At 39.6% G+C, this 27,333-nt stretch overlaps 1 protein-coding gene across 1 annotated transcript in view; it reads right to left on the bottom strand.

The window, feature by feature from the left end:
* The window catches only part of MAGI1 (membrane associated guanylate kinase, WW and PDZ domain containing 1), a 353,741-nt gene that overhangs the window by 177,089 nt on the left and 149,319 nt on the right, over window positions 1-27,333 (bottom strand). The window lies entirely within an intron of this gene.

Raw genomic sequence — 27,333 nt, 5'->3', positions numbered from 1 at the left:
CGGGGGGGGGGGGGGGGGGGGGATTACTGACATAGTTTTCTGAGAAACAATAAACCGTGCTTGTCAATTTTGTGTAGATAAATACGTAACCTAGATGTTTTTGTGAGTAATGAAAAATATTCACTGTTTCTAAACGCACTTCTTTCAAACCCACAACCCTGTCACACATTTGTCCTCCAACAGTTACCTAATATTAAAGTCACTAGAGAAACTATGCTTTGAATTATGCTCTGACGCTTATTGCTACAATTTCCAGTTTCTGCAGGAAGAAAGCTGCATACAAGATCATCTAACGCTGTCTTTGCTGCATAAAAACATCCATCTCTTTGAGAGCACTATCACCAGTGAGCAGCAGTGCAGTCCTGGGGGGCTGAAAGCCTCTTGCCTTATTAACAAACGGGCTTCCAATAAGGAGAGCAGACTGCATAAATGACCAAGCAAAATCTGATATTTTTTTTCCAACAAAAAGCTGAGCATGAACATCACAGGGCTGACAGCACCTTCCTGCCAGCTGGTAGATAGTCCATGCCAGCACTGTGCAATATGTATCTTCTGAAGATGTATTTTGAACTCATGTTTTATGCATTTGGAAGCTATCATTTTATAGTTTATGTTTATATTAATTACTGCAGCTGTTTTATCCCATTTATGTTTTGAGATGGTCCTAGATAATCCTGACAAATAGCTATACTCTGACAGAGCCTATAGATGCTTGTGCAAAAGATGGGTCAGGGTCAGGCCTAGGACACAGTGGTCTCTGACTTATTACACTCCTATAAGCAGGTTTACACTAGTATATATTTTTGCTTTACCCTTCTTTGGGAAGGCTACCAATTGCTACATTCACAGTGACTGATAGCATCTGAACTGGAAAAATCCATTTTCCATTCCTGAGCTGCAGCAGAATCCCCGTTCCCTTGTTGGGATCTCCGTTTAAAGGCGCCTTTAGCAGAGGGATTCTCTGTGGGCAGACAAAGACCATTTCAAAACAACAAGGCCATGAAGCAATGAAAGGTTAAAGGCCTTGCTAAAGGGATAAAAGTGCAATAGAGTCATCTGGATTAAGACTCTCTCGCCGCCCTGATGTCTACATTGAGAGGAAAGGATTCAGTTTTTTAAAGACACAAAGATTGCACATGTTGGATTTGCAGTATAAACCCCTGATTATAACATACTGTCTTTCATCTGAAGATCTCTATCTGAAGGTATTTAACAAACATTAATAAGTTATCACGGTTGACAGGGGTTTATTTCTGTGCTACAAAACGCAGAACTGCAGATAAGGGGGCAGGGGGGGACCAACAACAAAAACCCAAAACAAAACACACAAAACCCCCTCAAAACCCCACACTATTTTAGAGGCATGAGAAGAGAACCTGCAGCTCAGATTTTCTAAACCAGCGAGGGGACTTGCCATCTCAGTTGACTGGATTTACAGACTGGGTGACTTCAGTTCTGCTCCTTTCTCCAAGGCTGCTGCTCTACCCAGCAGACAGGACTCAACACAAATTCATCTATAATTAGAGCCAAAATAGCTCCCCTTAATTATAAAGGGTATTAACTTAAGCTGGTTATAAACCCATCAGCTCCCTTAAAAAAACAAACAAACCACCACCTAGTTTTTTTAAAAGAAATGTTAAAATATTAATAAAGTAACTAAAGACAACTTCTCTATCTGTTGTTAAATTCTTACTAAAAAGTGGGGTGTAGACAGGGCTCCGGGGAAGCAGAAGCCACTTCTTGAAACTTTTCCATACAGCACTTGGCACAAGAGTAGTGCCAGGGCATCACCGCTGTGTCTTACTAATACTTGCAATGGATTTTCCTCAAGTCCTCGCGTAAAGGTGGCCCTGATACTCACACATATATTTTGTTAATGTCTCAAGAGATTCATATTCTATTTCTGGATCAATTAATGTAATAATTTTCATGGCAGGGTCCAGTAGGCAGCAGCCCATCTTCGAAGACAAAATGAAGGCTGAGTGGATTTTTATCATTTAACAAGACTGTGCTGGTAACCACATCATCATCAAATATTCCTAATCCCAGCAGTTGTTACACAAATGATAATAGTTTGTGCTATATCATTTCATTCTGTCCCATCCTTGTCTTCCAGCTGCTGTCCAAAAGTGATTATAAATAATGGGGCTATAAAAGCCATTCAATAATTAGAAGATTCATTGGCCATATGCCAGCAGTGACAAAAGAGAGTGATTTATGTAAGATGAGTCTGTCACATCTGCCAGATCGCAGTTTCATTACGCCTGTGGCTTTAAGGTCACAGTTTAACACTGTTCCAACAGCCATTTGTCAAGGCAGTGCTGGGAAGAAGAGGTGAAATACATCATGGTTTTGTTTGCTTTCTTGTTTTAACTACTAAGTAAATAAGTAAATAAAGTCCAGTACCTACATTTGCTATGTCATGTCTCATGTGAGGTCAAAGACACAAGAATATATATATATATATATATATAGTAAGACAGAAAACATTCATCATGGTTGGCCAGAGTTCAAATAAGATCACAAAGCAAAAACATCCAGTTTAAAAGCCCTTAAGTATTCACGTGGCTTCTTAAATTCAATATAATCTAAGCGTGTTCTCTATCTTCCAGCCACCCACGAAATGAAGGCACCTTGTAAGCCCCCAACATGTTGGTAAATTAATTGCTACCACATTTTCCTAACACAAGTAAACTTAAAAACCTTTTATGGCTCGGTGTACTAAAAAGATATTTAAACATTGCCATGGGAGTTCAGCTTAACAATTAACATGGCTCAGCAGACACCTGATTTGATTCCAATTCTATTTCCTTCTCTTTATTCCTCTATTAAAAACAAACAAACAAAAACCACCAATGAACTTTTATTGCTGGGTACAAACCAGTCCCATAAAGTCCAGATGTTTGGATGTTCCCCATAAATGCTTCAATAGCCTCATCTGTTATTGTCAACAATTGCTTCCATACCAATTTGGACAGTCTCTATTGACAAAATCTATTGGTCTGAGGGTACAAACTGGATCTTTGTTGGAAATGCTACATCCAGCCCCAATCAGTGTATTACTTTAATTTGTACCAGCCTGCTATATCCAGACTCTAGGTAGATGAACTGCTCAGATCAGAGCCTACACATTTCCATTATTCTAACAAATCCATACCACAATCAAAGCAAAATGACTGCCCATCCTTTATCTACCTTCCTGAAGTAAAACATAAAATACTTTCCAATTTTTATGCTTTAAAACCCGCTCAGAACAACAAAGCCACATCCATTGCAAAATCCTTCCAGTGGAAGGAAATTATGATAAGCTGGAGGGTTATGCTATAAAGTATTGCACAAAGTTACAGGATGAACTACCTCCACAGCAATAAAACTCAACTTTGATGGAGCATGGTTAAGACTTCAGCAGCAGCCTAGCTGCTGAATCTGCAGAGAACACTTCAGTGAAGCTAGTAATTCCTGTCTGGAGAATGAATAACACTTGTTACTTTATTACTAACAGAACTTCTTAAAATATTATTTTAGGTGTAAGTTGTGAATCTGAAGGAGACTTATTCACTCAAAACTTTCAGGTCATGTTCAGAATCAGGAGCAGCAAGAGCTTTCTTGGCACAGTACCTTCTGGTATCGCTCTCAATCTCCACGGGTGAATGAACCAGCACTGAAGTGGTAATTCAGCATTTGCTGCTACAAAAATGCACTTAACAGATCATAAATCCCCAGTGAAACTATTCTATGAGCACCTAACCTAATCTACTGTATTCACAGGGTGCTCCACCTTATTTTCTGTGCATTAATAGTGATTCATATTTCTACTGTAAATTTAAACAAATAGTCTTTCAGCTGAGAAGTACCAAAAAAACCACAGCGTTCAAGCTTGGAGGTTGAAAAGCAAAAATATTATCATTTATATACCAGGCCTGAAAATTTTGAACGCTTGTGTATTTGACACTTCTGTTGCCCCTAGCTGAATTCAGATCAGTAATACCAGAAAATGCAGCAAAAAGCCCAGCCTTTCTCCCCCTTTGGCCTTTTCAAGCTTCTGGTCCCCTCAAGTTTCAGCCTTAAATTTCTTGAACTCCTGACGAAGAAACCTTCCTTCACCCTCCAACATCTTTGCAGCCTAGGACAACCCTGACCGCAGGGAGAGAGAGGCCATGCAGCCACGATGGCATCCCAAGAAGGGGAGCATGGTCTGTCATGGATGGTGACTGCAGGAAAGCTATTGATTACTATCACATCCTAGACGTAGTTTGACAGCAGGATGTCCTATAGGTCTGGCTAACATTGACAATGCTCTCAAAGAACAAGAAAAAATGGAGAAAGTAAGTCTCACTACATCATTGCAGGCAAATACATCCTGAAGTTTTAAGCCACTACAATATTAAAACACTTGCCAATTCAAGCACTCTTTTTGTGGGGATTCAAAGGAGAGCTTGGATAGGCATAGTTCAGTCATGAGAGAGCTACTGCAGGAATGACGGGAGAAATCAGATCTTTCTACATCAAGAAAGAACTATTTCATTATTGTCTTTCCCAATTTGAATTTTTTAAGAGCATAGACTGCATCTACAGTCCTGGATCCCTTCTGCGTCTGAGCAGAGCAAGCGTCCACAGTGTTGACGGGTGACACAAATTGCTGGGGGTTGCTAAAGCTGTGTCCACACGAGGGAAAAACCTGATTCTGTTGATCTTTGCCACAGCTTTGCTGCAGGCTGCAGCAGGTTTCCATGCAGAGGGATCCCACCTTAAAGTAAAGGCATGAGGAAGAGTATGAGGACATTTTCTGCTCCTCTCTTCTTAAAGCATGTGATATCTTTTGTGTCCCTACAGACCCTATAGCACCATGACGCTGAATAAAGCATGGCATTTCTCTAGAGAAAGTGGCAACTGTACCTGCCCCAGGAAAGTCTAGGAGGAGGCAAAATCTAATGCATGTGAAGCAAAAATAGGCTAACTTAAAACATGCAGCTCAAACAACAAGAAGATATGATAAACAGAGGAGAGAAAAGAAAGGTCAGCATTAACTGTATTAACAACTGTTGGCCATAGATACCTCTAAAACACATTTGAACTGGTCAGGCACAGAGCTTCAGAAACATGGCTTTACTGCATCCATATAGGTGCTGGCAGATGCAGAGCCAGCCAGGGTGCTTCTTGGCTATAGCACAGTTAATCATGAACCCAACTAACTAAAAGCTGGCGATTAACCGCTACTACTCTGCTATTGACTCATAGGAGTCCTCTTTTCTTTCCTCATGCTATTTTCAAGACATGCTGCAAGCTGCCTGCTCTTGCCTCAGGTTTTTGTTTTGCTTTTTCACTTTGAAGATTCCACAGACACACAAGAAGGAGAGAGCCCAGACTCTCAGGTGGTCTCTGGAAATGACAGTAGAGAGCAAGGTAAGCCAAGGGGAGAGAAGGGACCTGTTGGGATCACAAATACAGAATATTTTCCTACTAAAATGAAAATTTTCCAAAATAAACCATGATACTGCTTAATAGCCACACGCACTATAAGGTTTTCACAGGAAACCTCGGAGAGGTAGGTGTGCAAAGAACAAAGTAACACAACATCCTCTAGACTTGTTTTCAGTGAAATCTGGATTAGCATCACACTGAATAATTTAGACAGTTCGGTGGCCAGATCAGTGTTGAACTAGAGGCTTAAGTTAACTGGCTGACAATCAAGCTGTAACATTAAAGTCATGTCCTCTTGGCGGTGACCTTAAACCAAGTGCCCAGAGCAAAGCCTGAGCTCTGCAAAACCTTCCAGAAAGCCAGACCCAGAGGTGAACTTAGGGAAGCAGAGACATTTCTCCAAGGAAGGCATTTTGTCTTGCACACAAAGACACTGCTGTGTTGGGGCTTTTCGCACTGCGTATTCCAGCAAGGAAGAGCAATGAGGAGTACGAAGCGGTCATTAGTGGCAAGAATCGTTGATGTTGCCACGTAGGCTTTAAAAAAAAAAAAGGAAAGAAAAGAAAAAACCTCCTACACATCCGAAGTGAATGCAGAATGAAATCATTGTAAGAGAGTGGCATGGGATGCAGTCTCTTTCCATGAGCGGCTCTGAAAGATTCAGGCTGAGTGGCTCACGCCCCGTCTGCGCTAAGCGTTTCCATCAATGAACACAGAGCGGGCTACGTGAGCAACCCAACCTTCCGGTAATACTTCATCAGGAAAGCAGTCTGCATGGGAGCCACATAACAGCATTTGTCACTGACACCTACTCTATAAAACTATGTTGCGTGAAGCAACCTGGATAAGGGAGCGTTGTTTCTTTTCCTTTGCTCTGACTCAAAGCTGCCAGCAAGCCTTTCCTTTTCTGGGATGCAAGGAGGGCTTACGAGAGGCAGCAGAAGCAGGGCAGTGGGTGATGAAGAAAGTCTAGATAGAATAGTAAGAACAGGAAAATCAAGATGAAAAGCACTTACAGTCTTTCACTCAAAGGCAACGACCCGTTTCTGGAAATTAGATGCATATCTCTGTATGTCTCCTGAAAGGAGTTACCATATGTTCTAAAAGTAGGATACAGTATTTGAGCTGTAAAAGCCAAATCAGCTTGAGAAACAGACGGCATTACAATGCTTTAGCAGAACAAGCCCCACATAACAATATGCCAACAATCTCGTTTCCTAGAATGGCACTAGGAAAATATTTGCAAAATCTGAAACCCATTCCCCAAATACAGCATTTAAATCTTCCAGAAAAATGGAAAAAAGTGACACATATGCCAGTATTGGGGAATTCTGAGTAGCTATTCATATTCTTTGATTTTTTGCTTGCTCTTCTCTGTAACTTAAGCATGGGTAGTGGGTTTTGGTGCTTTTTTTAAACTTGACCTCAAACTCCTTCAGCAGTCAAGCTTGTTCTTCCTTGATTGCTGGAGGGACAAACTCCCATTGCCCAGCCAGGTCACCTCTGAATACTAATCACAGCATTATAGTTTTTCACTCTGCCCTTACTGGCTCCCGGGCATATGTCAATATTAACAGCCTGATTTCCAGAGGTATTGAATACATAAAATCTAATGCTGAGAACCTGTGATGGTCAGGCCATAAACACACACTAAATGCAGACATTGTCAGAACACTACAATTTTTTTTTGCTGCTTATTTAATTATTTTTTTCCTCACAAGTATCTCTATCAGATAGAAAAAGTTTGCCTTCTTGGAAGAAACCCCCTAAAAATCGTACGATGCGTCAGTTTGAAGCTCTGTCCAAAGCACGTGCCAACTGATAGTCCATTTTCTTGTACGGCTGGATGATGCACACTCAGGTGCACCAGTATCTTATCAAAGATTTTTTTTTTTTTTTCTCTCTAATATATTCATTTACAGAGCACTACAGGTTAATTTTCCAACCTGTTCTAGCAATTTCCCAGAAACAAGATTTGCCACGAAACAAAACCAGAAAAAAGACTTGCTGTAGTCTCGCCATAGCAAGTAAAGGTCCTATTTGTACTACATTATTTTCAAAGAGCACAAAACTAAGCTTAACCTGAGATGGACCTGCTTTTTTTTTTTTAAATATATAATCAAACATTTGTGGACATACAGAAGACACACCAAACCACTTACAGTACATAAAGAAAGCACACAGGCAACAACGCTTTGTGATTTAGAAAGTCAGGCTCTCAAAGCTGAAAATAATTATGAGCTAAATCTGTTGGGGAAAAAACATTTAAACTGAAAAATGTGTGTAACAGTTGGGAGCTGTTGAAGCACACTTTACAAGAGGCACAAGAAGCCACAAAAATTGAGTAAGAAGGTCACACTGGTTAAAAAACCAACCTGGGTTATAGGGAAAGTGACTGCAGCTTTTTTTAATTTCATGTTGCAGACAAAGGGAAAACAAGATCTAAGAAACTGGACTAGCTCTAGTTAGTTGTTCTAACTGCAAATATTTTTGGTTTATTTTTAATCTACTATTGGAAGTGTGCTCTGATAGTTGGAGGATATTCTCCATCCCTGGAAAATGTTACATCAAGATTGAATGTTTTTCTTGAAAAAACATGTTCAAGTTTAAAGAGAAATCGATTCAAACTAGTTCCATAATGTCCGGAGCTATTACCTGAAAATCTAATTTAGAAAGACAGTGCTGAACAGGCAGGTAAAAGATCTGGAAGAATGGGAGATCCAATAGCAATTTAAAAGAGTTCAGAGCAAAATGATGCAATGAGCTACATCTTTTCAATTGCTCAGTTGACCAAGAACCTATGCAAGTTCAGGAAACCTCACTGGTAAAAGGAAAGCGTTAATGTGCCAGTCCTGTTGTAAAAGCGATTCAATACACAGCATTGTGGGCCTGCCTTTTGTGCAGGAAATGGAAATGAAATTCTAAAATAAGATTTTAAAGCACTGACAGAATAAATGAGTTGGCTGAGGCAAGCAAGAACTACGGCAGGCCAGTTTGTTATGAGTTTTAATAAAGTACTACCATATCTTATTGGCAAAACTCAAACGGTCAGCTAAAGTAAAGTGAACAAGGGCAACATTGCTGTTAGGTATTCCACATACAGTCATGTAAAACAAAAATGTTCTGATTCTCAGGACTGTCTCTTCCATGTAGAGCAACCCTTTCTCTTCTGTAACCTCCATGTTAAAGGCCAGTCAATGACAGGAGCTAAAAACATAGAAAAAAACTCACATTCAAAAACAAAACCCAAATGAACTTGAATAGCTTTGGTCTCCAACATAAATTTAATACCTCATATAAAGCGAGTTTGGCAATAAAAAAAATAATAATGTACATGAAAAAGCTTACTAGACTCTGTAACAAACATCTTGTTTGCCTCGGCCACAAGGTCTTGTTTTCCTAATGTGTTTAGGAGTGCCTGTATCATGTTTCTGTCACCCTAACTTTTCCCCCCAAGAAACAAATATGAATATTACAGATGGTAAAAACCACATTTTCTCAAACAGGAAATAAATGTTTATATGTGGCATATAGCAAAATATATATTTCCACAGACAATAGCTACAAGATTTAGATTTATTAGTGCAGGGCAGGAATTTTTAATGGAAAACACATTTTTGGGGATAAGAATTTTAATTACAAAGAAACAGCATACAAATGGCTCCTTTAAATTTAAAGCAGAGGAGTTCTGTGACAGAATCAAAAGGACATGGTCTCTTTTGGTGAAAAATAGAATATCGGAATAAAGAGAGAAAAGCTCGACTCCAGTGTACAGTGGGTTAGACATTTTCCATGGAATGCTTTTGATCACAAAATGGCATTTGTCAAAATGAAGACATTCTGCAGGAACATGACATTTCTGCAGAAATCAGACATAGCTCTGATAGTGTCTTTTCACATCACACCTTAGCTTGCCGGGTTACCCCGATCCTGGCCACTGGTTCCTAAGTTTCCAAGCTCAGTCCGGTCAAGCCCTTCTGCCCACGTGCCTTATATCTCTCCCCTTCTTACAATCCTTAGAAAATTCATACTGCACAAATAAGAATTAACACACTAATCTGAAAGCAGTGGCTTATGAAAGACTACCAATACCCAGGTCAGATCGTAGAATCATAGAATGGTTTGGGTTGGAAGGGACCCTAAAGATTATCTAGTTCCAACTTCCCTGCCACGGACAGGGACAGCTTCAGCTAGATCTTCACAACGCAAACAAAAAGGGAGCCAAAGCACCAGTTCAGTTCTGAAAACACCCAAAATTGGCACCTCCAGAACGACGTTTCACAGATTCTGGTTTGGTAGGAAAGGAAGTATAGGCTTTTTTGGCAAGTGAGGCCTCTCTTGTGTGAGCACATCTACTTAGCTTCAGGCATCTCACACTAAAAACAATTAACTGGAAAATACAAAAGTGGTCAAAATAACAGTTTCCCAGAATTCAAAGTGGAAAGAAACACTGGTTTCATTCCCACTAGGTTACTGTTTCCAGTGGCAGTCTTGGTGGCTTTCTCATATACCCACAATTAATGGCTTTTGTGAAAGATTAACAGGAAAAGCAGAGACAAAATGTTTAATCAGGCTTTGCTGCTGGTTTTGGCTTCATGGGATTTTTCCCGTTTTGCAGGATGCAAGTAGACCTGACCATGCTTTTTGCCCATTTTTGCCCGGTAAGTGTCAGCTCTCCAGACTTACACGGTCCTAACCAATTTGCAATTCTGCCAGGAAATCTGCGTGCTCAAGCATCAGCTTTACTATCATTGCCATTAAAGCCAACAGCCACTTTATTTTTTAAATTATTTTGATAAGTGTTCTGATGACCCAACTAAAGACAACAAAAGATGCAATAGAAAGCAATAAAGATCACCATTAAGTGTCTAAATACTAATTCTTCCTCCTTAACTTTTTATTATTATTTTGGAGAGCTCTCCTTGTACTGTCTCAGTTGATTTGCTAACAAACATTTTTCAGTCCCACTTAATCAAATGCATTTGGATGGAGGTCTCTTACACTGATTCTGAATCTGAAAGCTCTAATCAGCTTAGCCTCAAATTCATTTTACGTTTCTCTTGCTTTTGGGAGCACACAGTCAAATCTCTAGAAGTCCTGCAAAGTTGAAAGACTTTTTAAGCAACACAGGTACACTGGAGCCCCTTGTAGTCCTATCTACTACTGGAGAAAAAAAATATTTTGGAGAAGTCTAAAATGGTCTAGCAAGAGATGCAAGGAAGCACAGTATTGGCCTTGTATTTCTGGTGAGTGAATGTCACTGTGGTTTCTGCACCTATGTTACTTTGGAAAGCTGTACCTCCACTCATTAAGTCATTGGGAGTTTTTCTGCTGACTTAAAAGGACTTTGGGTCAGGACCTCTCAGCTTGGCAAGAAAAGGTGTCAAGACAAATAGCAAGCAAAAGGAATAGCTATTTATCAAAGGAGCAATCCAGAATAATGCAGTGTTCCCACTTGAACACAGTCCTGCTTTTAGAGCCTGAATCAGGGTAGATGAACAAAGGAGGAACCTTAGAAGACGGGGAGGGGTTGAATAAAATCAGTTTTGAGCATAATGCACAACAGGCATCCAGGAACCACAGATGAACAGTTCACACTGGGAACCCAAAATCCTAAGTCTCCTCCAGACAAGAGCTGCACTATTGTCCGCAGCTTCGTGCCAGGCACCCTCCCCTGCTAACAACGCCCGCGGTGAGGCCCTCGGTTTCCTAGAAATAAACTCTGCTTCTGTTTCTGAGCGAGTCCAGCCAGGCTGGCCTGGTAAACCTACTGCCTTTGACATGCTGTGTTTTTGCACACTTCTATCCTGGGAGTTTTAAAATTATATGCCTAAATAATAATTCATTGGTCTAATTTTACATTTCTTTGGTTTTGGGCTTTCCTTTAAGACACAGCCTGTTTGATTGTTAAGCTTTTAAAAGAAGCTTAGGAGTCTGGCCCTTTCGTGATACAATGCGCCCCTGTTGCTGCCTTTCCACTTCTGCCCAGACCCAGAAGTTTCATTCAAACAAAGTACATCCAAAGTTGCTATATTAACACCATGTGCACACAAGCCTACACTGCCAGCACATAAGTGGTGGATGCGTCTACACAGGCTGACAATTGATTTACTCCTAACTTGCAACCCTTTCCAAAGAAACTAGACCTCCTAGCAATCAATGAGAAAATAACCTTGTTAGCAAATAAGCCAAGGTTCTTTTAAATTAATCAGTTCTTTTTCATCCAAACAGTACAGATAATGAAAGAGATGATGACATTTTACATGACCTATAAATAGTAGAGTTTCTATTTTAGGCTCTCCTTCGTAAGGGTGCCAGGATGATTATGTTTTGTTTACTGGACAGAATAATCTCTTAATTGTTAAGCCTTGAATGCAGTTTTATACAGTATAAAATTTTATCTTCTATTGTCTTAATTATCATCTGGAGGGTTGAAACATGAGACGATGGCACAGAACAAAATGAATATTAATGTGTTCTCTCTGCAATTTAAAGAGAAAGGACTTGGAGCTCTCTTTTGCTCATGTGCTTAACATGCCGCATCAGACTAGTGAATTATACCCCATTTAGCTGTTACTGTTTCTCCGAGTAGCATGAAGGCAACAGACATCAAGCTTTTGCAGACTCCCTGCATTTCCAGTGTTCAAATACGCAACCTTTTCCTCTTATTTCCTTTTATGTCATATGCTAAAAAGTTTTAAAATGTCTCCTGCTTAGAATGGTGTGCAAGGCTACACCACTGTTTTTAAAGCTCTTTATAAGATGCCTTTATCACCTACAGCATGTTCTCATGTCAATGTGAAGGCGCAGGCAGCAGGAGCCTGCCTTTTCTCTCATTTAACTCATCTGCATCCTAATAGCTAGTGAATTCAGTGTCTGGAAGAAAAAGGTGCATGTATCCTGGGAGGAGGTGGGGAAAAAGAGAAAGTCTCATATGGTGAACAGTGCACAATGACATTAGTGGGTTTTCTACCTTCCTAGGGAAAATCAAAGGGAGCTTAGTGTGCTGATTTTTAATTAAAACAACCATAATGCACAGCCTGACCAGTTCAGAGTGTTTCAAAAGTATCAATAGGGATTGAAAAAGACAGCGTTTACATGTAATGCTACATCATTTAATTCTTTCGCAGCTTCATCCTGCTGTATCAATGCCAACCTTTCCAGGTCCAAAAAAGGGAAGAACTGAAAGGTTTATTTCTCCCTTTTTTTGAAGAAGAGGAATTGGGTTGGGTTTTGTGTCAGGGGCTTTTTCAGCTCTATACACAGTGTTAGAAATTTAAAATAATTAACAAAAATCAAGAGAGAGAAATATCAATTAGTAGAAAGTTGGTTTCTAATTTTGAACCAATATGACAGTCAAGCTATACTGACAAAAAAAATCTGTATTTCAGGGAGAGAAATTTAAGTTGCCTGAAAACATAGAAACAAAGAGTTTGCATGGCTTATCAAGATAATTCCTTTTTAATTTAGTTTTGATGCAAAAGGAAAAATAGCTGCACTAAGGCATATATGCCTCTGGCATCCTGCACCCACTGAGAAAGTAAAGCAAGTGTCTCAGGTTTTACTTGGCTCTAGCGGACTCCAGGGGTAATTGCAAACACAGCAATGACAATATAACAGATCCTTTTCCCCGTATGCTGTTCCATGTCATGACTATTTTAAGGCCAAGCTTGTGTGCACCTAAACAACAACTGCATCATAGGTTTTTCTCCTTGGGGTTCTTTTTGTTTGTTTTTACCACCCTGCAAAATCACCAAAATGCATAATTCTGCTTTAGCAGCGCCAAATTCAATCAAGTGGATTGACTTTATGCCCACCTAAGCAGTGTTCAGAATATGAAAACATTCATCATCAAGGTGTTTCTGTTGCAAGCCCAGATTCACTGAAGGACAAGACAAAATGAAGACAGCACTGTACACGCATCGTGTCACCATTAGGATTATCCACCTGGGGTAGGAACACTCACTCTCTGAAAGCTAGCACATTCCCTAAAGCCAAGGAGCCACAGCCTCATCCGACCCATAGACTACTCTCCAATATACTCACCGTGTAGAATTACAGAGATTAAAAAGGTAAGAAGTAGGTTTTAAAGGTATTAAAAGTTTGAGGAAACCACTCCAATAAACCACAGAAGAGTGTGAATTAGGTGCTAATAATCACCACCACTCCAGTCAAACCCAACAGGAGGCAAGTGGATGGGATCTGAGGCTCTTCCCAGCTCCAGTTTAGGGTGGGGGCGAGGTTGCTGGGGGTTTGCAATGATCTGTCCCTGAACCAGCCACCCCCATGACACCAGCACTCACTCAGGGGGAGCAGAGCCCTGAGCCTTTCCTTCCATGGCCAGCAGCTCCTCTGGTAAACTCCACACTATCTTAAAACTTCAGGTCACCAGGACCTGTGCAAGTGCTTATATACAAAAGTCCTCCTACTATATTTCCAAATTGTTTAAACATACAACAGCATGTGCAAAAACATGAGTATCTTCTGCTTATTGGATGACATAGGACGTTCCCACCTAAGCAGCTACAAATAATGATCAATACCTCTTTACATGCAATGCCACTTGCTATAATCAAAGGATAAAGCCACTCAAAAACATCCATCTAAAATTAAAAAAAAGAAAAAAGACAAAAAAAGAATGGAATTAACAGCCAAACAAAATACAGTTAAGAATGCAGTTAAGCTCACTGAGGTAAACAGAGAGCAAAACATATCTGATAAATGATCAAATTATACTGTCTAACAGATTAGTGTCTACTGAACAGAAGGGCTGAAGAACACAAACACTCCAGTGTGATAGCTATAAATCAGAGTTTAATGAAATGATAAGCTATTTATGCAAAGCATTCATGGCTACGGCAATTCATTTGCACAAAGTGAAAACAGGGTAGAAATTTGTCAAAATGCAAATACAACAGTGACCTATTGACACAGGGTCAAAATGGAAAGGGGAGAATCAAGTTCAGGACACAAGGGCTACAATTACTGTAGGGTTCTTATAACAACATTTCTCTCTTCACATTGTGGTTTTCCATCAAAAGGTAGATCTAAAGGAACCCATTAGCACAAAGAAAAATGAATCAGACATTATTGAAAAGGAAGGGAGAAATATGCATCTTATAATTTGAATCAAGATTTCCTGCCAGAGAACGCCTTTATCTTTCCAGGCAAAGCAGCAAAGTGATTTTAAAGGAGAATTTAATTGAGAAATACAGCACACAAAAGGGCTGCTTATATGCCTACCTCAGTGGAAGATACAGAGTGGAAGTAAGTCCTCTGGACAAAAATGAGTATTGCACATCAAACAGTGTTGCCAAGTGCCACTGCTCATTTATGAAATATCATGTTTAAATCTGTTTCTAAGGAAAGTCATACTGCTTCCCCAACAAAAAAAAGTTACTTTTAAGTTGCTACAGTTATGATACACTAAACATAAATATATCTATGCCAAAGCAAAAGGAAGTACTTGTATTTCATTTTGAAAGTCACTGATCTGGTTAAGACATAGGTATTTTGACCACCAGCTTTCATTTTGAAAGGATTTGAGCAGCTTTACTGTCCAGCAGCCATGAATAATTCTGCACTTGAATACTTTTTATAGAAGTACACGAAGCAGAGCACCACTGCAACACACAAAGCAAAGGCCATTATTCTCACTTGCTTTATTACATGGGCAAATTAATGCAAGCTAAACAAAGTGTACGCTTCTCTCAACCCATCTAACTGACTTTTTCTTTTGCTATATATGTATATATACACACATATAGTTTTTTTTCTGAAACGTTTCAGTTTCTATAAGCAACACAACAAATTGTTTTGATCTTCTTATGAACAGAAGACAAATGGATTAGGTGTGCTCCCTGTGCCCAATAGCATACATGCAATAGAAGCTTCTGAACACTTCTGTATCCCTTCAACAACTTGTTTCAATAAAAATTCACCTTTCACTTCAGCCTGATTGCTTTAAGAAAAACCTGTTCAATGCTGCAAGCAATAGAGCTCATACAACAGAAAGAATTGGTAATATCAGTAGAAGGTTGACTTGACTTGGATGATAACAAAGAGCTAACCTGGGACTGTTAAATGCACACATGCAAACATACACAAAACTATTAACTCATTTATTTAGAATCATGTTTTGTTCCCTCATTAAAGAACATAAAATGGGCAAGAGGACTACAGGTGTTCAAGGGGAAGCCAGAAAAAGATACCTGACAGGTTTCAGTTCAATTCTTCTATCAGCTATTCCAGGAACTTATTAATGTCAAAGGAGTTATGTCTGCATAAGCTAGAGAAGAGTCAGAGCAACAATGTAAGCTGCCTGCATTAAAGACAGCAGCCTGCTGTAGTTGTCAGCGCAAGGACATCATACATCTCTGGATGGTGTCTTCTACAACTTTCTCCTCATAATTTGCCACAATGGCTTTTCTCCTTTTTTGCATTTTACAGCTTGAAACTCTATAAAGCTTGCCAACTCTATCTTGGTTTTTCCTTCCTGGTAAATCATTAGAAATGACTGAAATAGTTCTGTGCAAATGAACTCACTGCCATCCCTTCAGCTCCCATTAAATGCCATTCTGGGTAGTACGTGCCCTGAAAATGAAAATCATACCCAACACCTTCCTCCTCCAAGTCTTTCACCTAACCAAAGCAGCAGGCTTGATAATAAGCAAATTCCTGATTTCACAATGGATTCTCAATTAAATATCACAGGAAACATTTTTGCAGTTATACTTCAAATATGGTATGTGTCACAATGTTGTGGGGGAACTGAAAAGAGAAAAGATGAAAACAGCATGGCTTGTCATCACTTCCATAATTTCATTGAGAAAATATTTCAGAAGTATAAAACGGAATGGTTGGGGGTTTAGGAATAGGAGGTTCTTTTTATTCAGTATCTACAGTTTGGACCGAGCAGAGTGGCAAGAAATGCTAGTGGATGAACTCCTTAACTACACTGAGGTCCTTCAGTGGTTCAAGTTCCTTTAGCCTGCTGCTTTTCAGAAAACTCCAGACTACCAAGTGAGTGACTGCTATTCTTATGGACCATCCTGGGACCGCAAGGTCTCCTTTTACTGGTATCTTCAAACGTCATGTTCCTCTTGCTAATGCATGATAAAACAATCCACAACTCAAAAAATAGTTCTTGCTGTTTAAGTACACAGTGACCACAGAAATAAATGACAAAAGGTGTGAGAGAGATACAAGTATATGATGGTGAGGACAGACAATCTTTAAATAGAAAGGATGTGCTTTTTTTAACTACTCCCCCCCCCCTTTTCTTTTTTCTCTTTTCTGCTTTTTTTTGTCTGAAAGAGACTGGATATTTTTCAAATACCCCAAACTAAGTTATCCCACTTTTCAACTTACTGTGCCTTTCTTTTCTTTATCAAACCCTCTTGTCTGCTCAGATGAGAAGTTCAATGAACTACCAGACATCTTTCAATCTTTCATGCAGTACCAAGCACCCTGAGCCTCATATGATACCACTAGCAATATCCACAATACAAACATACAGATATATGCGTGCTACATGCACGCAGTTACACCCTTTTCTTCTACTTGAGGATACAAACTTATCTGGGGGACAGATTTCTATTTGTTCTAACTTCTCCAAGACATAATCAGACATTTCAGGAATAACAAGGATATTGAGAAACCCAAATAACCACTGCCGTGCATCCTCATGTGACTGAGCAGAAACAGTTTAATTATTCCATTACAGGCCAGTACCAGACCCAATAGCCTGTTTGCTTTGCTATACAGAACCTAAAATAACCACAAAGAAAAGCAAATGTCAAGAGTTACTGTTATTACCATATGTAAAGTGCAGAACAAAATTATTTCCCATCAGTTCTGCTATGAAGAGAGCATGATTCTAGGATTATAGCTTTTGTGCTAAATAGCATCACTGAAATTAAAGGCAATTCAAAATAGAACTATCTAATAAAAATAATGAAGAGAAAGCAAAAAAAGTCTGCTGTAGCAACACAAAACAGCAGACTGTACAAACGGGCTGAGGCACAAAAGGAGAACATGCTCCAGTCTTAATGTTGGAGAAGATGGTTAAAATGGCTGAAAAGCTTATATCCTCTTCATTGTAACTTACTCAAGATCCAAGAACATGTTGAGTTCCTTATTAGCTGCAGTAAAAATGCTGCTAATAAAAGGATACAGAAAATTACTAACAGGAGTTAGAAACTTTTTTCACATTGTAGAATTCTCAAGTCACATCTGTTATTTCACTGATCAACAAAAACCCCACAACACCACTATGTTAAGCTCCCATTTCTTTAATATAGATCCGTGTATTTCTTAACATATACTGTGGTTATAAACTGTTATGCAGTCATATCTGTAATGTACATTGTGGACATTAATGCAATGTATTCTTACATGTAGGGCAGGGAAGTACTCATCATTTTATGCATGAAAAATTTTGATTCAGAAGGACATGTGGAATGCATGCAGACAGAAGAGGAGGAGAAAATAGCCCACTCGAGGCCACTCGATTGCCTGACCCAAGTGCTCTTACCACACTTGGCCTTGGAAGAGATGTTGCAGAGAGCAGCAGGGCTACCAGTGGTCGTAGAGAGCACTCAGTTAGGAACCGTTGGGGGCACAGATCAGTTCTAAAACATTTTGTGAGCACATTCTTCCGTTTAGATTCCATCCTCTCCGTGTGGTTTTATCACACAGCACTATAATGATTCATTATGCTATAAATTATTTCAAGACCAAAGACTAGGACTGTGCATTGAAATGCACAGGGCAACCATGAAAATCTCAAAATCTGTCAACAAATGAAGCTCATTTGGAAGAAATTGAATACAAAGGGCAGCTATGAAACCACACAGTGTAGAGCAGCAGGGAATTGGTGCTATGGCATGAACTTGAAAGTAACTGTCAATTTAGCATTTCTCATGATTGAAAACCATACAAACCCAGGGGTCTTGAGGCCAAACAGAGCAGTCTGCCTGGGACAGGAATCCAACTCGACCACATTGTTAGCAGGTTCAGTCTGCAGCTAACTGGGAAAATGTTCAGAGAGGCACCGGCACTCTGTGTCTAGTAGGGGAAGGGAATTAATTAAGATACAGATTACGTCTTCTCTTTTTCACACAACCCCAGGTTTTGCTTGGCTAGATAGCTAGCTAAAGAAAAGAAACCAGTGGCAAAGTCAAAAACTAGAAAATTCATCTTCCTAAGTGGAGCATACTAAAATACTCCCAAACCAGGCATTAAAATTGTCAATTTTTCCCCTCTACATGACCAGGAAGGAATGACTCTCCATCTGCCTCCACGATTAAGAGGGGATGATGGCACCATCCAGAAAATACAGATACATTCATTGCTATTGTAAAGTCAGTATTTCTGCCCATTTATCTTTCTTACCACACAGGTGTGAAGTTCTAGGTGGTTCAGCTGCCTTCTTTGGTCACCCAAAAACTTACAAGAGTTATCAAGAAGTTGTATTTAATACACTGGCACTGCTATACTGCTGTTAACCTAATTGATTGTGTAAGTCTACATTATCTGAACATAAACTAGCAGAAATGCATGGCATTTTTAAAGAAAAGCCATCTGTCCCGTCTCCTTTGCTAGAACAAATTCGACCACTTCTCAAAGTAACAACAGGCCAAGACAAATCCAAACTCTTTGAAGATATTGATTCATAGCCTACTGCCTCAAGGACTCTTTTACTTGTAACAACCCTCAATAAAACTTGCACCAATTTTTTTTTTCTGTAATGCACTTGTCAACTTCTGGATTGCAAATGCTCGGTTTCCCACATTTTATTCACTTTATTGTAGGCAAGGGGCTTTGTCCTACTGAAGCACGGCTGGGAATGCTTTGGTTGTCATTCTAATTCACTACCAGTTGCAAGAGGAGAACCGCTGTTTTTCAAAAACAAAAGGTAAAAAATACTTTATAGTTTCCGGGTAAGCAGGTTAAAGTTAGACTATAAAAGTTTTACTGCAATAACATCCATTTACACTAGCAAAAATACCACAGATTCTAATCTAGGCCGACATTACACATGCACGGGTATTCTATTTAATATTCTTTTCATGGCACTTCTAAGTACATTTGATCTCTTTGATAGCATCTTTGCAATATTTTTTCGTTAGAGTCATTATCTTAAAATCTTTTAATTTTTGTTTTAATACACATAAACTTACTGTGAAGCCGACTTAAACACTGCTAAAGCCACTTGGAACAAGGAACTCAAATGTACTAATCTCCACAAATTCTACCTTCTGAATACAACTTTTTGAATTGCAGATTGGGTGAAAAAAATATGACTAGGAGCACATAGGTATTCCTGGTCAGTGACAGAAAGTTACTTTTTGCCTTCCATAGTAAAGATTTCACCTTAAACAAGCAACAGGAATCTTCAGTCTGCATTAAATAATTAGGTTTGTTTACACGTTCATTCGACAAAAGAATCACAGGCTGTGAATGAACAGAATAATCTTTGAAGCTGAATTTATTGGCAGTGTTTTGTTCAACAGTGACTCTTCTGGATCTCAAATCCAGAATTTTCATCACATAGCTGTCACATGATGAAAATTTGTAAAAGAAGCAAATCATAGTATACACCAGAAAATACAAAGGCTTTAATATGACAGATGCATTATCCAGAAGATTACTTCTGAAAGATTTGCTCTTCTGCAACCTGGAAAAACACAAAAAACCTAAGTTCCCGGGAAACCAAGATTAGAGTCACATCCAAGTCATTGGACTAACTATGATATGACTCATTTTAAATTGTTTCCACTTAGCTTCACCCTTGGGTTTTGCTATGAGACACAACGCTTTTTGATATTTGGTACCAATTGTCAATTCAAATTAGATTAAACCATAACAACAAAATCTGGGAAACCCTGTTTAGGAAGACTTAGGAAAAAACTATTACTTGATATATTTAAAAAATAAATAATATTCCACTGCTTTGGAGAAGCCCAGGATGGGAAAAGCAGAGCTGTCATCTGTTAGAGATAAATTAACACAGCTCTGTCAGAGAGCCCAATATAGGACATTGTGTTATGTACAATCTCAGGATGTCTTAATAGCTTCTTGCTCTCTTAGAAGCTTATAGCTTAGCCCAAATTCCACACACAGAATTCATCCTTCATAACGAGGTGATTGTTGCATCATCGACAAATCAGAATAAAAAATTCAGGCTTTGGTTATGAAATATGCTAACCAAGAATCAAAAATGATTAAACCCAAGCAACATGAGAGAACTGATTTACTTTGCATTCATGAAATGTTAAGTCATTTACATAGCAAGTGCAGAAACATCTCTAACAACTATGCTAACATCTTGCCTTAAGAATCTCCAAACCTGTCCTTGGTCTCCCTCCCCAGGTGCTCTCATGTGAAAAGAATTGAGGCTGGAGTCTAAGTACTGGTAGAGTGAAAAAGGTGAAGCGTGTGAAGGAGAACGTAAGACCAGACATCACACAGCATCAGTAGTTTAACTGACTAAGAACATTGTTGTTGCATAGTGATCTATGGGTAATACCTGTTTACTAAAACTTAAAACTTACAGAAATATCTCTTTGTCGATTTAATGATTTTCACTGTTGTGAAAAACTAGAGCTTAATGTTAAAGAATACTTGCATCTGACTATGGTGCTTGTAGGTTTTAAGGTTACATAGGAAAAAAAAAATACTAATACTCTTCAAAAGGTGACATGAAATCTTCCTTTCAGCAGAAGCAACAGTGTAATTCTGGGACACCCTCTACAACAAAGCAACCCTATTTATACACTGCCTTAAAAGCCTTGGAAAGTTAATCCAGCAGCTGTACCTGTGATTCCAGCTGTGCCCCAACTAACAGCACAGCAGTGCACAGGGATGCTCCTGTGCCCTAGGCCATGACTGTCTATACTATTAAGCTGTTAGAAGGGTCCCTGGCACAATTTTGGCCTGTGCCAACTATCATTTTCCCATGCAATCGCAGGCACAGTTTGAGAGTTGGCACCGTTTCCAGTCCTATGGGAGTGTTTTGTAGGTTAAGAGATTCCTAATGGTATGGATGTGGGTCATTCTGTACCAGCTAGCCTCAGTGCCCAAAACATTCACAGGCACATTTACTAGCACAGAGGTAGCCTCTAATACAATATTAATTGCAAAGTAAACATTGTTGGGGTGGTTTTTTTTTTTGCTTTCTTTTCCCCACAGAAGTTCTTGAGACATTTTACAACATCGAAAACTAGGAATTTTTTTAAAATAAATTCTGAGTTTGTTCCATGACAACTATTTCCAGTATTTGTCTCTTGGAATGTCCTAGAAATTTAAGCTAAATAAACAAAAGCTCGTATCATTCAAAGTGGTCTGATAAATAGCAGCTGAAAACTTCAATGCTTCTGATTCCGAGAGCTTACAGAAGCAAAGGCATTTATATTCTGAAGCTACATTTGTAAATTGTTCAAGCATCATACCATGACAACAATCTTACAGGATAAAATAATCTTTAATAACAGGGAGAGTAAGTCTATATTCATGCTTCTTGCTTCTAACAAGCATCAAAGCTGACTCTCCATGTGACTCAACAGCAGTCTTGAAGTACTAGATTTAGAGCCATAATGCTGCAAACCCTTACATATGTGACACATAACTACTACTTATTCGTTTCCTGTATCCCAGTCCTTCATGATACCCTTTATGGACATATCTTACATCTTAATAGACCCTATTATTGTCAGTAGCGCTCCCTGCAGAAATCTGCCCAGGAGCAATTTGCAGAATCACAGCATATGCAGCCACATTAAACTGAGTAAAACTACTCTAGATGGAAAGAATTTCCAAATCCTACATTCTCCGGATGGACTGCACTACAGCTCAAGAGAATAGTGAAGGAATATCTCTGTGCATGCATGAGCAACACAAATAGACAACATGTATGTGGACAGACAAACACAAGAATGGTAAAAGTCATTAGGTTCACTTTAGATTGGTAAGCAGTCACAGAGTGACGTGACGTGCACTAAATCACTTGGTGGCTTTGGCAGAACCTGAATCCATAGCAAGTATCCTGTCCTCTCAACCATGCTGCTCCCCAGGGCAGCGTGCGTCCCTCCTTAGCACCCTCCTTTGGGACACATTGTCTCCTCCAGACCACAGCCCAAACACAAAACAGTTCCACCTTGCCCGAAATGGGATCTAAATTTCCCCTCAGCTAAATTCCAGAATCTGGAAACCAGGCAGCTGCAAAGCTTTCAGTAGTGCTGGTGTTCCTGGAGAACAGAAACGTCTCCCCACAATAGATGCAGCTACAGAAAAACTCAAATGGCTTTTTTGCAGCCTACCCATGAAAAAGAATTGAACCACAGCAACAAAGAGAAGAACTTATTACCATGGTTATTGCTGCTATTTCTAGACAACATGAATGGGCTTTTTAGGCTTTCATGAGAAAATTTACAGACTCTAGGGCAAGCACACTGTTAGTAATTGCAGTTGCATTCTGCCACTTGAGTATTTTTGGCAATTGAACTGTCAGAAACCATTTGATTGAAAAATGTCTCCACATCATTAGTGCCAGCAAGGAGGATATTATGTGCCAAAGTATGAAGTGAAAAGTACTTCTGCTTTTACAAGTGAATCTTCTGCAGCTCATGGATTTCAAACCCCAACCCCCTTCTTGGCCCGTTGCAGGGCTAAGCTTTGAGGTTGTCACATGTACTACCAGGTCCTTCAAAGGGCTTTCTGGTTCTACACAGCAAAATATCAGTGTTCTTTATTCAAATCCAATTGCTGTCTTACCTGCCCCCCACCAAAAAAGTACAATATTTCTTATATACCACAGCCTTTCTCAGCAGATCACTGCAGTCTCTGTTCTCTCCCTATAACATTTTAGTTTTCAAAACTGTGGCTCTCCGCGAAGCCAATAGGAGCTGCAGGATGTTCAACACATTTGAAAATTGGATTACTGAAAAAGAGGCTCTGGAAACACACTGGAAAATTCCGGGCTGCAAAATTAGAAACTAAGTAAAATCAGATGAATTTTATAGTCCTCCAGGATTCTTTTCAGATTTCAGTGTTTGTCCTTTTTCTTATGATCCTTATTAAAACAAATAGTTTACTATTTCTTTTTTAACTTAAAAGGCAATAATTCCAACTGTCTGAAGTTTCCTCAGCTGGAACATTCAAGATATTCCTCAGCATTTAGGTACCAACTCTTTTCAATTTAGAAGCTTCTAACTACATTGGAACCATAAGCACATTTGTCAAGATTTATGAATCAACGGATCAGTTTCAGTCTGATTAACTGGTTCTAATTACAAACGAACTGCCCATCTTCATTTTACTTACTGTTTGCTCAGTCCTTTCACCTCAGTCTTGCTTAATTTCTCATCTGCTGCATAGCTGGTGGACTAACAGCGGTTTTCTTTTAATGAGTGTGTGCATTCAGCAGTGGATTGTAGGAGTTTTAATCAACCAGAAATGCATCTATTTCTGTGTTTAATCTTGTAAGGTTGCAGATGGGGAAAATAGGTGTTTCAGTGAGTTGCTTATGCTACTGACTACTCATATTTTGTCCAAGGAAAGTTGTGCAAGAGAAAAATAGCAATTTTGCCTACTTAAAATTGAAGTGGATATATTATTAAATCAATTATACATTAAATAAAGTATCACTAAACCTTTGAATAAGATAGACAAAACCATGGCTCATTTTGCACCTCCACACCCTAGGAATTTGGGAAAGCAAGTGATACTAATGTAAAATGAAAAGATATACAAGATTTAAATGCTTCTAAGAAAGGAGATCTAGCCACTGGTGATTACACCTGCCACTGAACTGCACATTACAACTTCCATGCATCTTCTGCTGACAGTGATTGAACACAAGGGCTCTGCTAGTAACTTTCTAAGCCAAGGAACTTTAGTGGTTCATTTAAATGTATTTTAAACCAGAAAGGTTTTATACTGTCTTTACTGATCACTGAGGATAGCACACAGTTGTTCCAAAGGAAAGATGCTGTCTTGTTGCCAGTGGGATGAACTATTTTGCCTTATCAGAGGATAATTTTTGCTAGAGGAACTGAATAAATGAACCAGGACATCTAGATTTGATAGTCAGTTCTGCCTCAGACTTCTTGCGTATAATTAATCTCCTTCAGCTTTAGTAAAATGGAGATAATACTATCTCCTCCAGATTCTGCCTGTCTGAGCTGGTGAGCTTTCAGAGGCAGATCCGCTCACCACTGATGCGCTGTGTGTTGGGCACAGTTGTGCTCTGCCCCTGTTGGTCAGTGAAGCACGGCCAGGACGGGCTGCGGTGCCACCTCCGACACTAACAGACAATTCCCCATCCTCGCTCCTGCCTAAAAGAAAGGTACATCTGCTTGAGAACTCTACTCCCTCATCTGCTACAGATGCTTTCAACAAACAACTTCATCCACAAATTCCAAGGCAAGGAATGCTGCTGATTTTGCCTGGCCATCATTGAGGCGTATGCCTGAACTCATTTGGTTGCATGGTTGGAGGGGAGTGTGGCACCTTGCGGAAAGTTTAAAGCAGCCTCAGAAACTTAAGTGAAATCAAATACACAAATAAGCTACAAAGATGGTTAAACTTTTAAGGGTGTATACAAAAACATGCAACACAGACATACAATTCATGTATATATGGATACAATTAAGTTTGAGTTCTGGAAAAATAAAAAGACAAAATTAAAATGCACAGTGCTAACTGCAAACTCTACCAAGATTATATTTTAAGCAGCAGTGGATTGAATCAAAATACATAATTCACAGTTTCTTCCAATCCATTTCAAAGTGAAATATTAATCAACAGAAATATTTCATTCTACCATTTATTTCTGTTTCTCAGAAAAAATACACTTCATACCTCTCTCCTTTATTACTTTGCAGAGCTGTACAGCTCAAAAGCGCACATTGCCAGCTTATAAGACTTTGCTTAGGCCTATGCTAAGCACCTTCAAAACCAGACTGTAAATCACCTTGAGTTTGAAACTGGAATAGAAATGAATTTGCCCATAAAAGCAGGGTATCTTCTGTACATTTCAGACCTTAAACTGCAAGTTAGGATGTTGCACTGGAATTTTTCAAACTCAGATGAGATTACATCTTTGTTACAAAATTTGATCTTTTCCCAACTTGAATTTGTTAACTCAAAGGCCAACACACGCAAATTAGTTCAGGCTAAATTTTAGGCTTCTTCCTCATCCTTAAAAACCTCTCTTAATTCATTTCTAAACAGCAGAGCCCAGCATCATGCCCAGAGTTTTATTTTGAGTTAGTTACCTTGGAAAATACACAGCCAAAGAGTGCTGGACATACAGAGGGCAATATCTGACTTAAAATCAGGATTACCATGCCAGGGGCTCCCACTGAAATTCTCTTCTTTAAGGGCTATGGTTCCTACCTGACCATTCCTAAACATTTTTTAAAGCATTCCCAACTTTTTAAGAGCTTTGCAGAAATTCTCTATAAACCATCAAATGACAATTAAGCACCTTTAAAATGCCCCCAACTCTTTTTCGTTGTATGCTCATCATAAGATGCACAGCAATCGTCAAGTTACATTTCAAGTAGTCCCGAGAGAAGAAAAAATTTCCAGATCTTTTCAATGATTTTATTAAGAGTTCTCCCGACTGATACACAAACTCTTTCCTTTGTCAAAATAAGGTATGCTATTTGCTGTTACCAACCTCCAGAAAATGATGGGCGAGACAGAATTGCTACTGTTCTACACTTGCAGATTGCACGCGGGGCTAATGTTGTGCAACCCTAGGCATGCTTGAAAGATAAACTGCAATTTTTAATGTACTGCCATCAGGTTTTCACTGAATACCCTCCTCAGTCTCCGGAAACAAATGACTCTTTGTTCGGGAGCCTTGTGATCAATTGGGATGGCTGTTCTGTGGCTATTTCAGCTACACTGGCTGTGTGCTTTGCTGAGTACATGGCTTTGAAGAAAAGACATCTGTAACTAAGGAGAAATAGCTGATTAAGTGCCCTCTCCCAAACTAGCATGCCATTATTTATCTTGATAAACAGCCTCTCCAAGAAGGGAGAAACAAGCCAGTCGCGCTTCCAGCACGCAGTTCCCACAGGGCTGGGCTCAGCGCCGTGTCTGCACCTCTGGACCCTGCTCCTGGCTGCCATGTCATATTGCTCCTCACCTACTGCTGCTGACAACGAAGCCAAGACTTGACACAGCCCATCACGTCAGACCTCTGCTGCGCATCCTGCCGCCATAGCTAGGTGCGAGAAGAGAGGTTACAAATAACCCAAACTACAACATAATTGTAGAAATTACTGAAATCGTAATTTCTGCATCTCAGCTCTGTCTTTCTGGCCAGACACCTGGAAACTCTTCTCTAAGGGGCATGCAGCTGCCACCAATGGGGCTGGCTAATGTTTCTGGCAGCACTGGTGGGAGAGAAAACGAACCACAGGCAATGGTCCAAGAAACCTCTGCCAGCGTTACCCTCCCTCATCAGTCTCATGTTGGTGCTTTCCCCAGCCTTGGGGCAAGACACAACCAAGCACACATAAAGAGGTACAGACCAGCAGCACTGCCTCAGGCTCATGACATCTCTATCACTCCACTATCAGAAATGGTGTTAAAACAGTAGAGACCCCACTTAAAAGAAGATTGCTCAAGAGATATTGGATCTGCCTTTCTTATGCTTTTCAAAGTCTTGGTTTCTGCCTCTTTCTGGCTCAGGTATCTTTGGAGAAACCATTTGTGCCCTGCTGCCCACAGGTGTTACGGATGGTCACAGCAATGTGAAGGGATGATATGCACAAGCCTGACCACGGCCCTCCCAGCTGTGGCATGAAGGACAGCAGTGACCAGAAAGGTGTCTTCCATTCCCTGTCATGTGCAAACCACGCTAATTAGGCAGAGCTGCAGTCCACAGGGAGCAGA

This window comes from Haliaeetus leucocephalus, unplaced genomic scaffold, assembly GCF_000737465.1.
Source record: "Haliaeetus leucocephalus isolate CR32 unplaced genomic scaffold, Haliaeetus_leucocephalus-4.0 Scaffold2, whole genome shotgun sequence".
Taxonomy (NCBI): Eukaryota; Metazoa; Chordata; class Aves; order Accipitriformes; family Accipitridae; genus Haliaeetus; species Haliaeetus leucocephalus.
This window is presented reverse-complemented; position numbering and strand designations above follow the sequence as displayed.